We start from the raw sequence: 13,847 nt of genomic DNA, 5'->3' as shown, positions 1-13,847 counted from the left end.
AAAGAAGTAAAACTAATATGCAAATTTCGCTTTAATTATTCTTGCACGGTAACCCAAAATCAAAGCTGCATTAATATTAAAACTTTCAGAAGTTAAATGAAAAAAATAAGTTTTTATAACTGAAAGAAACGAACGACATTAAAACTTAAAAGGAACAGAAATTATTCCGTATATGAAAGTGGCTTCCCCCTCCTCAACGCCTTGCTCTTTACATTAAAGTTTGACTTTGTCTCGCAATTATATTTTTTTAAACAATATGAAACTTTAGCGTAAAGAGCGAGGTGTTGAGGAGGAGACAGCCCCTTTCATATACGGAATAATTTGTGTTTGTTTTAAGTTTTAATGTTGCTCCTTACTTTCAGTTAGAAACAAACTTTTTTTTATTCAATTAAAAGCCAAGGAACGATAGGTTTCCTATATAGGGGTTCTGGAAAAAACAATTTTAGTAGTATATTTCTTGGTTTGGTCTGACTATTTTTAGGAGTTAAGGGCTATTGCATTTCTTATTATTGGACGTGATTGTCTTATACTAGGTTGCTAGCTACCGCTGCCACCCAGATAATACCGATGAAATTTACATAGCCCCTATTTGTAATAGGATTTATATTACAAATAGAAATTACTATTATAATTATAATTATTCATTTACGGTAACCCAAAATAAAAGCTGAATTAATTTTAAAATGTTCAGAAATTAAATAAAAAAACAAGTCTTTATAACTGAAAGTAAGGAACGACGTTAATACTTAAAACGAGCAGAAATTATTCCATATATGAAAGGGGCTGTCCCCTCCTCAACGTCTCACTCTTTACACCAAAGTTTGACTCTGTCTCACAATTATATTTTTGTAAAACAATACAAAACTTTAGCGTAAAGAGCGAGGCGTTGAGGAGGGGACAGCCCCTTTCATATACGGAATAATTGCTGCTTGTTTTAAGTTTTAATGTCACTCCTTACTTTCAGTTAAAAAAACTTGTTTTTTTTTATTTAATTCAAGCCAAGTGACGATAGGTTTCATAAATAGGGGTTCTGGACAAAACAGTTCTAATAGTATACTTCTTGGTTTGGTCTGACTCTATTTTTAGGAGTTAAGGGCATTTGCATTTCTTAATATTGGACGTGATTGTCTCTTACTAGGTTGCTAGCTACCGTTGCCACCCGGATAATACCGATGAAATTTAAATAATACCTATTTGTAATAGAACATACCAATTCTTTATATAATAATGTCTTATTCTAACGTGTGCAGGCTACCTTGTTACTAAGGTGCTATCCAGAGTTACTATTTACCATTGGCCTTGGTGATAATAGAGGTCACAAGTCACACTCCAAACACCCCACTTCACTCCATAAGGTAGGTAAAACTTTTTTACGCTTCTACATTCCTGTTTATTCTTTAAAGGCACTTAAAGAAGCATAGGTAATTATTACAAATCATTATTTTTGGGGAGAAAAGAAGAAATTTTGGCTGCCTGAACTATCAAACATGACAATACCAAGAGAACAAACCCGAAAAACTTAAATTCACAATGGGTGAAAATGAACAGCCTGGACCATCAAATGAGTCTAGATGTTCAAATTTAGTTTATTGAATTAACCAAAGAACAGACTGAATGTGTTCAGCATGAACGACCGAAATCGTTCCAGAGTCGGACTGAGCTTGTATCAGATTCCATTGATTTTTGGATGTGATACCCCTGTCACATGTATTCTAACCACAGACTTCTTTGTCCATTAATATCATGTGGAATTCGTTGTGATGCTTGCTATCCTAATTCGTTAAGACACAGATCTCGTTTCCTTCTTTTTTGGGTATTATAACTTCTGACCTGTTTCCATTCCTTTTGTCTTACAGCATTAAATAAATAAAATATTACAGCTACAAAATGAAAGACATTAAGGCACTTACAATATTCCAAGGTATTCTGTAATAGAAAGGACCAGAGGTCACCCCAGCATTTAATTCAGAAAAGCTACTGGATTCTATAAAATTTATCTTTTATACCGTAAGTCAACCACGTCAGTCCGGACCACAAATGTACATAAGTAAGGAAGTGGTTATTTCTCAATTTCCTTTTGAAGCCTACATTTACCAAGATGTGTGATTCTGTTACGGTTATCTTCCAATTTTTTATCTTAGTAAAAGTGGTATTTCCAAACTTTGTATTTTGTATTTTGTGTCTTAATATTTTTATTTTACTAAAATCCAATTCTGACTTAATTGGTCAGCTTGCTACAAACTTGCATAGCATTATAAATACGTAAAAAACCTCTTTCCCAGGTTTTAATCAGTCTTTATATGTTTATATTTTTTTTAATAAGTCGTAACTATATAATTCAGCAGTAGCCAAAAATTTTTCAATACCTCTGTCTTCTGACATATCTAAATATTGTATTGGCATAATCCTCATTTCATCCTTTTGGCTTCAAGTCATAGAGTCGCAGATCAGCAATTTTAGCTGAACTAGGACGTTCTGACGTGAACTAAATTCCACCATCCTGTTTTATTTTTACATGTGCTAAAATGAAACGTTTCATATTTCATAGAACTTTTTAATATTACCATTTAAGATACATGATAGCATTATTATTGTATTGTTGTCGAGTTTAAAGTCACATTTTTGTTCGCAATTCAATGTGATGTTCAATGTTTCTGGTGCCTCACCTTTTTCCTTAGCTATTCAGAGTCATTTATCATCCGATTATAATATTGCACATGGTAAGCTAACACGTTCCTTCATTCAATGTAATTTATTTGGGCTTCTAACCAACATTTTTTGCGCAACATTTTCGGTTGCAATACACTGTGACTTTTACTGTTTCTTATTCCATGAATTTTTGAAGCTATTCACACTATTTTTCATCTTTTGTGGTTTTAATTGCATCAAAGGTACTAGAAACAATGTGACCACTCCTGGGGGAAAATTACATATATTATGGTCTTGAAATGTGCAAACAAATATGACGTCACTCATATGAATTTTTTTCCAAAATGAAGGCTTTAAGGGAATTTTGTCAAACTCTTTGTCAAACAGAAGAGAATTTTGTCAAACTTTTGTCAAACTGTAAAAAAAAGTCTACACAAAGATAAATATACAATTGCTCGTTCAAAGCTATATCAAATAGTATATTGATTGTTTGTATGCTGCTTCCAGAACTAACACAATTTGGAAGATAATCTCACGAAAATAATCACAAAAACTTCCCTGGAGCTGAAAAATATATTGATTCAAACCAAAGAATATTTGTATTGTACAATTTTTTCTAAATTCAACTCAACCTAATAACATACTTGCACTGTTCACATTACGATTCTTTATTCTGGGTGAAATGTTCAAATGTCTTTTATTCAATTAACCAAAATAACTGCTGAATGTGAAAAGCATGAATAAAATCAGTCTATTTTTGAAGAGAAATTGAATACAAAACTTTATGTTAAAGTGTCATGCAATAAGATAGTTTACCGTACTGCGGAGGTAAGAAATGGCTTGAACCCCGCCTTGAATAAAATGTTTATTTTCCAAGAAGGCAATGAGACACTTGTAACGTTCCGATTGAAAGATCAAAGAGCAAAGAAAGATGCTAGGATTAATAAAAATACGTAGGCAAGTTGGCCATAGAAAAAAAGTTATTAAAAATGAGGAATTAATAAGTAGTGCTTTCAATGTACCTCAATGCACCCACTAAGGAATCGCGGTCAAAATCCAGAAAGTCTTGTCGGTTCTTTTCATATTAAAGCGGAGAATATTGATTATGATTCCCAAGACAAAGTAGAGGTATTTCAAAATGATGATGAAGAACAATTGCAGCCTGTAAAGAATGACAAAATTAAAGAACGTAAGCAAAATTAGGAATAAATTTCAAGAAATTGTAAATATGTTAAAACCTGAGAAAGGTGAAAAGAAAAATCAGGAAGACAAAAAGAATGAAATCAAGCGAGAAATTGTGGTTGGAAAGGAAAAGAAAGTTGAAAAAACTCAAGGGATAGTAGAAATTAATAGAGATGAAGGAAAAGCAAGGAAGAAATTAAACCAGAAAAAAAGGCTGACACAAAGCAGAAAATAATGGAAGATACTGTTTAAACTATAGTGAAGGAGACACTAATTATTGTATTGTTGTCGAGTTTAAAGTCACATTTTCGTTCGCAATTCAATGTGATGTTCGATGTTTCTTGTGCCTCGCCTTTTTCCTCGCCTTTTTCCTTGAAAGAAGAAATATATCCAACTGAAATGACGGTTGAGACAACAGAAACTTCAGAGGAAGAAACTTCCTCTGCGGAAGTGGAAGAAACCCCAGGAGAAATAAATAAAGAGCGAGGGAAAGAAAAAGCAAGAAAGACATTAAACAACCATCAGGCAATATCATAATTGATGTTGAGCATAGAAGACCCTGGCCACCAGCTCTTGTCTCAAAACTTCATACTAGAGCAGATAAAATTGATTCTGAAGTGGAAGAAACATTCAAAAACGGCAATCTGTCCATCTTCAATCCAATCTCCAGTCTGTAAATGGCAATCTCCAATATTAACAGCTTTGGATAAATTAAAAAGTGATAGGCAAGAGTAGGAAAAAACACCGCTGAATGATATTGAGCAGAAAGCCGAAGATAGGGTAGAGGTACTTCGAAAAGTGAGAAAAAAAATTTCTGACCGTAAATAATGACAAATCCGAAGAACTTATAGAAAAAGAGAATGGATTTGAAGAAAATTTAGATATAGAAAAAATAAAGACGATGAAAAGGAAAACAAAGTTGAAGAAGCTTTAATGTTTTCAAAAATTGACAGAGAGGAAGAAAAATTTAACATAAAATCCAAGGGAGACGCAGCAGAAAATGATGAAAGATATTTTCAAAACCTTAGTGACTGATATGAACATGAAAGAAGAAGAAAATTTTAAAGAAATAAAATTTGAGACGACCAATATACCAGAAGAAGTGGTAGTCAGAGAAATTACACTTAGGAGAGTGGAAGAAACGCCAGGAGAAGTGGAAATAGAGCAAGAGAAAGAAAATAGCAAGAAAGAAATTAAACCAGCAGCAAGTATTTTAATGGTTGATGTTAAACATAGAAGGCATGGGCCAACAGCTCATCAACGGTCTTGGAGGAATGGACGGTTTTGGTCTATCAATTCATCAGAGATTTTTGAGGAGTTGAAAAGTTATAGCAAGCATAGAAGAAAATACCGTTAGGCAATATTGAGAGGAAAGTCCGAAACAAGGTAGAGGTACTTAAAATGACGAGGAAGAAAAATTACAGGCCGTGAAAAATAGAAAAAGTGAAGAAAGTAAAAAAACGGGAACAAATTTGAAGAAACTGTAATTACAGTTAAATCCAAAAAGGGGAAGAAATCAGGAAAACGATAAGATTAAAATCAAGCAAGAAAAAATCAAGCGTGAAAAGGAACCAACAAAAAATATAGTTAAAAGAGGTAAATATGACAGTAAAAAAAATTATTTATACAAAAATAATTGTGCATTTTTTTTAGAGTAGAGAAAGAATCCTGGTTAGTCTGAAGTTGGTTTTGAGAGTGTCAAGACTCTAAAAATTGGATAGATTTGCGAAAAAGAAAATCATGGGGAATCTTGTGTTTATGGAAAAGCGTTTTATTCTAGATGATGATTTTCTAGAGTTATCAGTTCAAAGGAAGAAATTTTCTCAGGGGATGCTTATCGATATAATGATAACTGATTCTCCATCATTAAACTATTGCTCGAAGCTTTACGTCGTGGTCCAAAGGCATTTACACAATTTATTGATATATTAATCACCACAAGACAAAATGATATTGTGGATTTGCTTTTAAACACAAACTAGCTTAGAAATTTAAGACTTTTTTCACGAGAAAGATGTTGTTCAAGGAGGATTTACTCCTCTCTCTCTCTCCCAGTCAATTTGTTGATCGTAGCTCAGTTTCATTTTTGCGGTGAGAGTGTCAACAAATGAAAAAATGTTCCATACATGTCCACTATGCATATATACACTGGGCAGCTGGTCATCATGTGAGAATTGTACAATGATTGATGAGTATCATGAAAAGTGTAGATTATGCAACCCGTGTAAATTGGATAAAGAATAAACTTTACAGATTAAAGGTTGTAATTCCTGTCTTGAAGGGGTGTGATACTCTCATCCTAGAGCACACCTATGCTCTAATGGCCACTAAGATTAATATAACCAGTGGGAGAATACATATCCTGGTATGATTGGAAAGAATCCTAAACATGATTTTAGTTTTTTGCTATAAGATTGGTATCGTTGTGGCTTTAGATTGTTTTGGAAGGAGAAGCCTAGTCTAAGATTCGACCGTTGGAACAACAAAACAATTTGGTTTCTATATCATCGTTGTGAAGACAATAGTTACTATAATTATAAGCCTATTGATTTCTATTTGGCTGTTACGGAGTGTGATTCACCACTTGAGGACACTGTATGTGACATTGCTTCAAATAAGCAAACTGAAACAAGCTTTTTGTACTTTTATAAATGCTTTGTATCACTTATAAAACTCTTACTGATGCTTTATACCACTTGTACATGTTTTTGGGGCTTTTATAAATGCTTTTTATCACATATAAAACTCTTACTGATGCTTTTTGCCACTTGTCAACGCTTCAATTTGAATTTTATGTTATAAATGAAAAAATACTTTGTATCACCTATAAAACTTTTATTTATGCTTTATACAACTTATGCATACGTTTTGAGCTTTTTTAAAAGCCTTTTATTACTTATAAGATTCTTACTGATGCTTTATTCCACTTGTACACACATGTGGTACTGTTATTAATGTTTTGCATCATCGGAAAAACTCTTGCAGATGCTTCAAACTATTTGGTCACGCTTTTGAGGTTTTGCATATGCTTTGCATCACCTATACAAAAAGTACCGATTTCTTAGATAACATCTAATTGTTTTTGGGGCTGTTATAATTTACATTTCTAACCTATACAACTATTAATTATTCCTTTTGCCAGTTGTCAACGCTCCAATTTGAATTTTACGTTATAAATGATAAAATACTTTGTATCACTTATAAAACTCTTACTGATGCTTTATACCACTTGTGTATGCTTTTGGTGCTTTTATAAATGCTTTGTATCATTTATAAGACTCTTACTGATGCTTTAGAGCACTGGTACACACTTTTGGTGCTTTTATAAATGCTTTCTGTAACCTATAAGACTCTTACCGTTGCTTTATATCGCTTGTGCAGGTTTTTGGGGGCTTTGATAAATGAAAATGCTTTGTTTGACCTATAAAACTCTTACTGATGCTTAATACCACTTGTACACTCTTTGTATGGTTTAATAAATACTTTGTATCGCTGATGTAACTCTTACCGATGCTTTAAATCACTTGTAAACGCTTTTGGGGATTTTATAAAAACTTTTTATCACCTATAAAACTCTTACTGATGCTCTATACCACTTGTAGAAACTTTTGGGACCTTTATAAATGCTTTATATTGCTGATAAAACTCTTACTGATGCTTTAAACAGCTTGTACACACTTTTGGGGCTTTTAGAAATGCTTTTTATCACCTATAAACTCTTACTGATGCTATATATAACTTTTACAGACACCACTTGTACACGCTTTTGGTGCTTTTATAAATGCTTTGTATCGCTGATAAAACTCTCACTGATGCTTTATACCACTTGTACACGCTTTTGGTGCTTTTATAAATATTTTCTATCCCCTATAAAACTCTTACTGAGGCTTTATACCATTTGTACACGCTTTTGGTGCTTTTATAAATGCCTTGTATCACTTATAAAACTCTTACTGATGCTTTATACCAATTTACACGCTTTTGGGGCTTTTATAAATGCTTTTTATCACCTTTAAAACTCTAACTGATGCTTTATATCACTTGTACACGCTTTTGGGGCTTTTATAAATGCTTTGTATCGCTGATAAAACTCTTACTGATGCTTTATACCACTTGTACAAGCTTTGGGCGTATACTTTTATAAATGCTTTGCATCACTTAAAAGCCTATTACTGATGCATTTTACCACTTGTACACGCTTTTGGGGCTTTAATAAATGTTTTTTATCACCTATATAAATCTTACTGATGCCTTATAGAACTTGTACAGCCTTTTGGGGCTTTTTTAAATGCTTTTTATGATCTATAAAAATCTTACTGATGCTTTGTACTATTTGTACACACTTTTGGAGCTTTCATAAATGTTTTTTATCACCTATAAAACTCTTAATGATGCTTTGGACCACTTTTACTGGCCTTTGGGGCTTTTATAAATGCTTTTTATTACCTATAAAATTCTTACTGAGGCTTTTTAAAACTTGTACACACTTTTGGGCTTTTATAAATGCTTTGTATTGCTGACAAAACTCTTACTGATGCTTTATACCGCTTTTAAGAGCTTTTGGTGCTTTTTAAATGCTTTGTATTACTTATAAAACTCTTACTGATTCTTTATACTGCTTGAACACGCTTTTGGTGCCTTTATGAATGCTTTGTATTACCTATAAAACTCTTACTGATTCTTTATACAACTTCTACACGCTTATTGGGTCTTTTTTAAATGAGTTTTATGACCTATAAAACTCTTACTGATGCTTTATAAAAATTGTAAAGGCTTTTGGGGCTTTTATAAATGCTTTTTATCGCCAATAAGATTCATATTGATTCCCCATACTACATGTTAACACTTTTTATGCTTTCAAAATATGTTTGTATAGCTTATACGACTCTCACTGATCCTCTATACAACTTTTCAAAAAACTTCGTGCTTTTATAAATGCTTTGAATCACCTATAAAACCCTTACTGCTGCTTTATACTATTGTACAGGCTTTCGGGGCTTTTATAAATGCTTTTTATCACCTATGAAACTCTTACTAATGATTTATACAACTTTTACACGCTTTTGGGCTTTTATAAATGCTTTGTATTGCTGATAAAACTCTTACTTATGCTTTATAACACTTGTATAAGCTTTTGGTGCTTTTATAAATGCTTTGTATTACTTATAAAACTCTTACTGATGCTATATACCACATGTACACACCTTTGTTGCTTTTATAAGGGCTTTGTATCACTTATAAAAATCTTACTGATGCTTTATACCACTTGTGAACGCTTTTGGTGCTTTTATAAATGCTTTGTATCGCTGATAAAACTCTTACTGATGCTTTATACCACTTGTACAAGCTTCGGGTGTTTTTATAAATGCTTTGCATCACTTAAAAACCTCTTACTGATGCTTTTTACCACTTGTACACGCTTTTGGGGCTTTAATAAATGTTTTTTATCACCTATATAACTCTTACTGATGCCTTATAGAACTTGTACAGCCTTTGGGGGCTTTTTTAAATGCTTTTTATGATCTATAAAACTTTTACTGATGGTTTGTACTATTTGTACACACTTTTGGAGCTTTCATAAATGTTTTTTATCAACTATAAAACTCTTACTGATGCTTTAGCCACTTGTACAGGCTTATTGGGCTTTTATAAATGCTTTTTATTACCTATTAGATTATGCCTGATGCTTTATTAAACTTCTGCACACTTTTGGGCTTTTATAAATGCTTTGTATTGCTGACAAAACTCTTGCTGATGCTTTATACCGCTTTTACAAGCTTTTGGTGCTTTTTAAATGCTTTGTATTACTTATAAAACTCTTACTGATGCTTTATACTGCTTGTACACGCTTTTGGTGCTTTTATGAATGCTTTGTATTACTTATAAAACTCTTACTGATGCTTTATACAACTTCTATACGCGTATGGGTCTTTTTTAAATGAGTTTTATGACATATGAAACTCTTACTGATGCTTTATAACACTTGGACAGGCTTCTGGTGCTCTTATTAATGCTTTGTATGACCTATAAAACTATTATTGATACTTTATACCACTTGTACAGGCTTTTGGTGCTTTTATAAATGGTTTTTATCACTGATGAAACTCTTAATAGTGCTTTTTACTACTTGTAAACACTCTTGGGGCTTTTTTAAATGCTTTTAAACACATATAAAACTCTTACTGATGCTTTATACCACTCGTACAGGCTTTTGGGGCTTTTATAAATGCTTTTTATCACCTATGAAACTCTTACTAATGATTTATACCACTTTTACACGCTTTTGGGCTTTTATAAATGCTTTGTATTGCTGATAAAACTCTTACTTATGCTTTATAACACTTGTATAAGCTTTTATTGCTTTTTTAAATGCTTTGTATTGCTTATAAAACACTTACTGATGCTATATACCACATGTACACACCTTTGTTGCTTTTATAAGGGCTTTTTATCACTTATAAAAACTCTTAGTGATGCTTTATACCACTTGTAAACGCTTTTGGTGCTTTGATAAATGCTTTGTATCACCGCTAAAACTTTTAATATTGCTTTATTCAATTTTTAATCTATTTGTTTGCTTTTATAAATTATTTGTACCCCCAATTAAATTTTTTATGATGCTTTAGACCAATTATTAATGCCTGTGTGGATTTTAAAATGGCTTTTTATCGCTTATAAAACTATTAATGATGCTTTATACCACTTGTACACGCTTTTGGGGCTTTTATAAATGCTTTTTATCGCTGATAAAACTCTTTCTGATGCTTCATGCCACTTTTACACGCTTATGGTGCTTTTATAAATGCTTTGTATCTCCTATAAAACTCTCACTGATGCTTTATACAGAATGTTAAAGCTTTTGGTACTATTATAATTGCTTTGTATCACTTATTCAACTTTTACTGATGCATTATACCACATGTACAGACTTTTGGTGCTTTTATAAATTCTTTGTATCACTTATAAAACTCTTACTGAGACTTTATACCATTTGTACACGCTTTTGGTGCTTTTGTAAATGCTTTGTATCCTTATACAACTCTTATTGATGCTTTTTACCACTTGTACACGCTTTTGGTGCTTTTATAAATGCTTATTATCGCTGATAAAACTCTCTCTAATGCTTTTTTACAGCTCTTACACGTTTTAATGCTTTTATAAATACTTTGTATCGCATATAAGAGCCATACTTATGTTTTATGCCTCTTGTAAACGCTTTTGGTGCGTTTATAAATGCTTTGGATTACCTATAAAACTCTTACTGATGCCTTTTACAACTTGTAAACACTTTTGGTGCTTTTATAAATGCTTTTTATCACTTATAAAACTCTTACTGATGCTTTATACCGCTTGTACAAACTTTTGGTGCTTTTATAAATGCTTTGTATCACTTATAAAACTATTACTGATGCTTTTTACCACTTGTACACGCTTTTGGGGCTTTTGGTGCTTATACCATTTGTACACACTTTTGGTGCTTTGATAAAGTCTTTGTATCCTTAAACAACTATTACTGATGCTTTTTAAAACTTGGACACACTTTTGGGGTTTTTATGAATGCTTATAATTGATGATAAAACTCTTTCTGGTGCTTAATACCACTTTTACACGCTTTTGGTACTTTTATAAATGCTTTGTATCACTTAAAAAACACTTACTGGTGCTTTATACCACTTGTACACGCTTTTGGTGCTTTTATAAATGCTTTGTATCACTTATAAAAATCTTACTGATGCTTTATACCACTTGTACACGCTTTTGGTGCTTTTATAAATGCTTTGTATCACTCATAAAACTGTTTCTGATGCCTTATAACACTTGTAAACGCTTTTGGTGCTTTTAGAAATGCTTTGTATCACTTATAAAACCTTTACTGATGCTTTATACCACTTGTACATGCTTCTGCTGCTTTTATAAATGCTTTGTTTCACATATAAGACTTTTAGTGAGACTATACACGAATTGTACACGCTTTTGGGGCTTTGATCAAGGCTTTGTATCCTTATAAGACTAATATTTATACTTTATAAAAAGTGGACACGGGTTTTGTTCTTTTTTAAATTATTTGTATATCTGATAAAACTCTTTCTGGTGCTTTTTACCACTTGTAAAAGCTTTTGTTGATTTTATAAATGCTTTTTATCTCTAATAAAAATCTTACTGATGCTTTATACCAATTGTACACGCTTTTTGTGCTTTTATAAAAGATTTGTATCCCCTATAAAACTCTTACTGAGACTTTTTACCACTTGTACACGCTTTTGGTGCTTTTATAAATGCTTTGTATCCTTATAAAACTCTTACTGAGGCTTTATACAAATTGTACATGTTTTGGTGCTTTTATAAATGCTTTGTATCACATATAAAATTCTTACTGATGCTTTATACAACTTGTAGACACTTTTGGTGCTTTTATAAATGATTTGTATTACTGATAAAACTCTTTCTGATGCTTTATACCACTTGTACATGCTTTTGGTGCTTTTATAAATGCCTTGTATCGCTGATAAAACTCTTACTGATGCTTTATACCACTTGTACAAGCTTTTGGTGCTTTTATAAATGCTTTGGATCACCTGTAGAACTCTTACTGATGCTTTATGACACTTGTAGACGCTTTTGGTGCTTTTATAAATACTTTGTATCACCTATAAAACTCTTACTGATGCTTTATACCACTTGTAAAGGCTTTTGGTGTTTTTATAAATGCTTAGTATCACCAATAAAACTCTTACTGAGACTTTCTACCGTTTGTATACTCATTTGGTGCTTTTGTAAATGCTTTGTATACTTATAAAACTCTTACTGATGCTTTTTACCACTTGTACACACTTTTGGGGCTTTTATAAATGCTTCTTATCGCTTATAAAACTCTTTGTGGTGCTTTGTACCACTTTTGCACGCTTTGGGTGCTTTTATAAATGCTTTGTATCGCTGATTAAGCTCTTACTGATGATGCTTTTTACCACTTGTTCATACTTTTGGCGCTTTTATAATTGCTTTGTATCGATGAACAAACTTTTTTTGATGCCTTATACCATTTGTACACGCTTTTGGTGTGTTAATAAATTTTTTGGATCACTTATAAAACTCTTACTGATGCTTTTTACCGCTTGTACACGCTTTTAGTGCGTTTTTAGATGTTTTTTATTACTCATAAAACTATTTCTGATTCATTATAGCAATTGTAAACTCTTTCGTGTATATTATTCATGCTTTGTATCACTTATAAAACTATTCCTTATTATTCATACCGCTTGTTTACGCTTTTTGTGCTTTTATAAATTCTTTTTATCACATATAAGACTCTTAGTGATACTTTATACCATTTGTACACGCTTTTGGTGCTTTTGTAAATGCTTTGTATCCTAATAAAACTCTAACTTAGGCTTTATACCAATTGTACATGTTTTGGTGCTTTTTAAAATGCTTTGTATCTCTTATAAAACTCTCTATAATCCTTTATTCTTCTGATACACGCATTTTGTGCTTTTATAAATGCTTTGTATCCCCTATAAGACTCTTACTGAGAATTTAAACCACTTGTACACGTTTTTGGTGCTTTTATAAATGCTTTGTATCATTAAAAAACACTTACTGAGGCTTTCTATAAATTGTACACGTTTTGGTGCTTTTATAAATGCTTTGTATCACATATACAACTCTTACTGATGCTTTATACAACTTGTAGACACTTTTGGCGCTTTTATAAATGCTTTGTATCGCTGATAAAACTCTTTCTAATGCTTCATTCCATTTGTACACTTACTGATGCTTTTTACCACTTGTGCATGCTTTATACCAATGCTTTTTACTACTTGTGCAACTCTTACTGATGCTTTTTACCACTTGTGCATGCTTTTGGGGCTTTTATAAATGCTTTGTATCGCTGAAAATACTCTTGCTGATGCTTTATACCACTTGTACACGCATTTGGTGCTTTTATAAATGTTTTGTATCACCTATAAAACTCTTACTGATACTTTATACAACTTGTACACACTTTTTGTGCCTTT

This window comes from Artemia sp. Qi Xiang Cuo, chromosome 15 (genome assembly GCF_049724085.1).
Source record: "Artemia sp. Qi Xiang Cuo chromosome 15, ASM4972408v1, whole genome shotgun sequence".
Taxonomy (NCBI): domain Eukaryota; kingdom Metazoa; phylum Arthropoda; class Branchiopoda; order Anostraca; family Artemiidae; genus Artemia; species Artemia sp. Qi Xiang Cuo.
Note: the sequence above shows the minus strand (reverse complement) of the source record.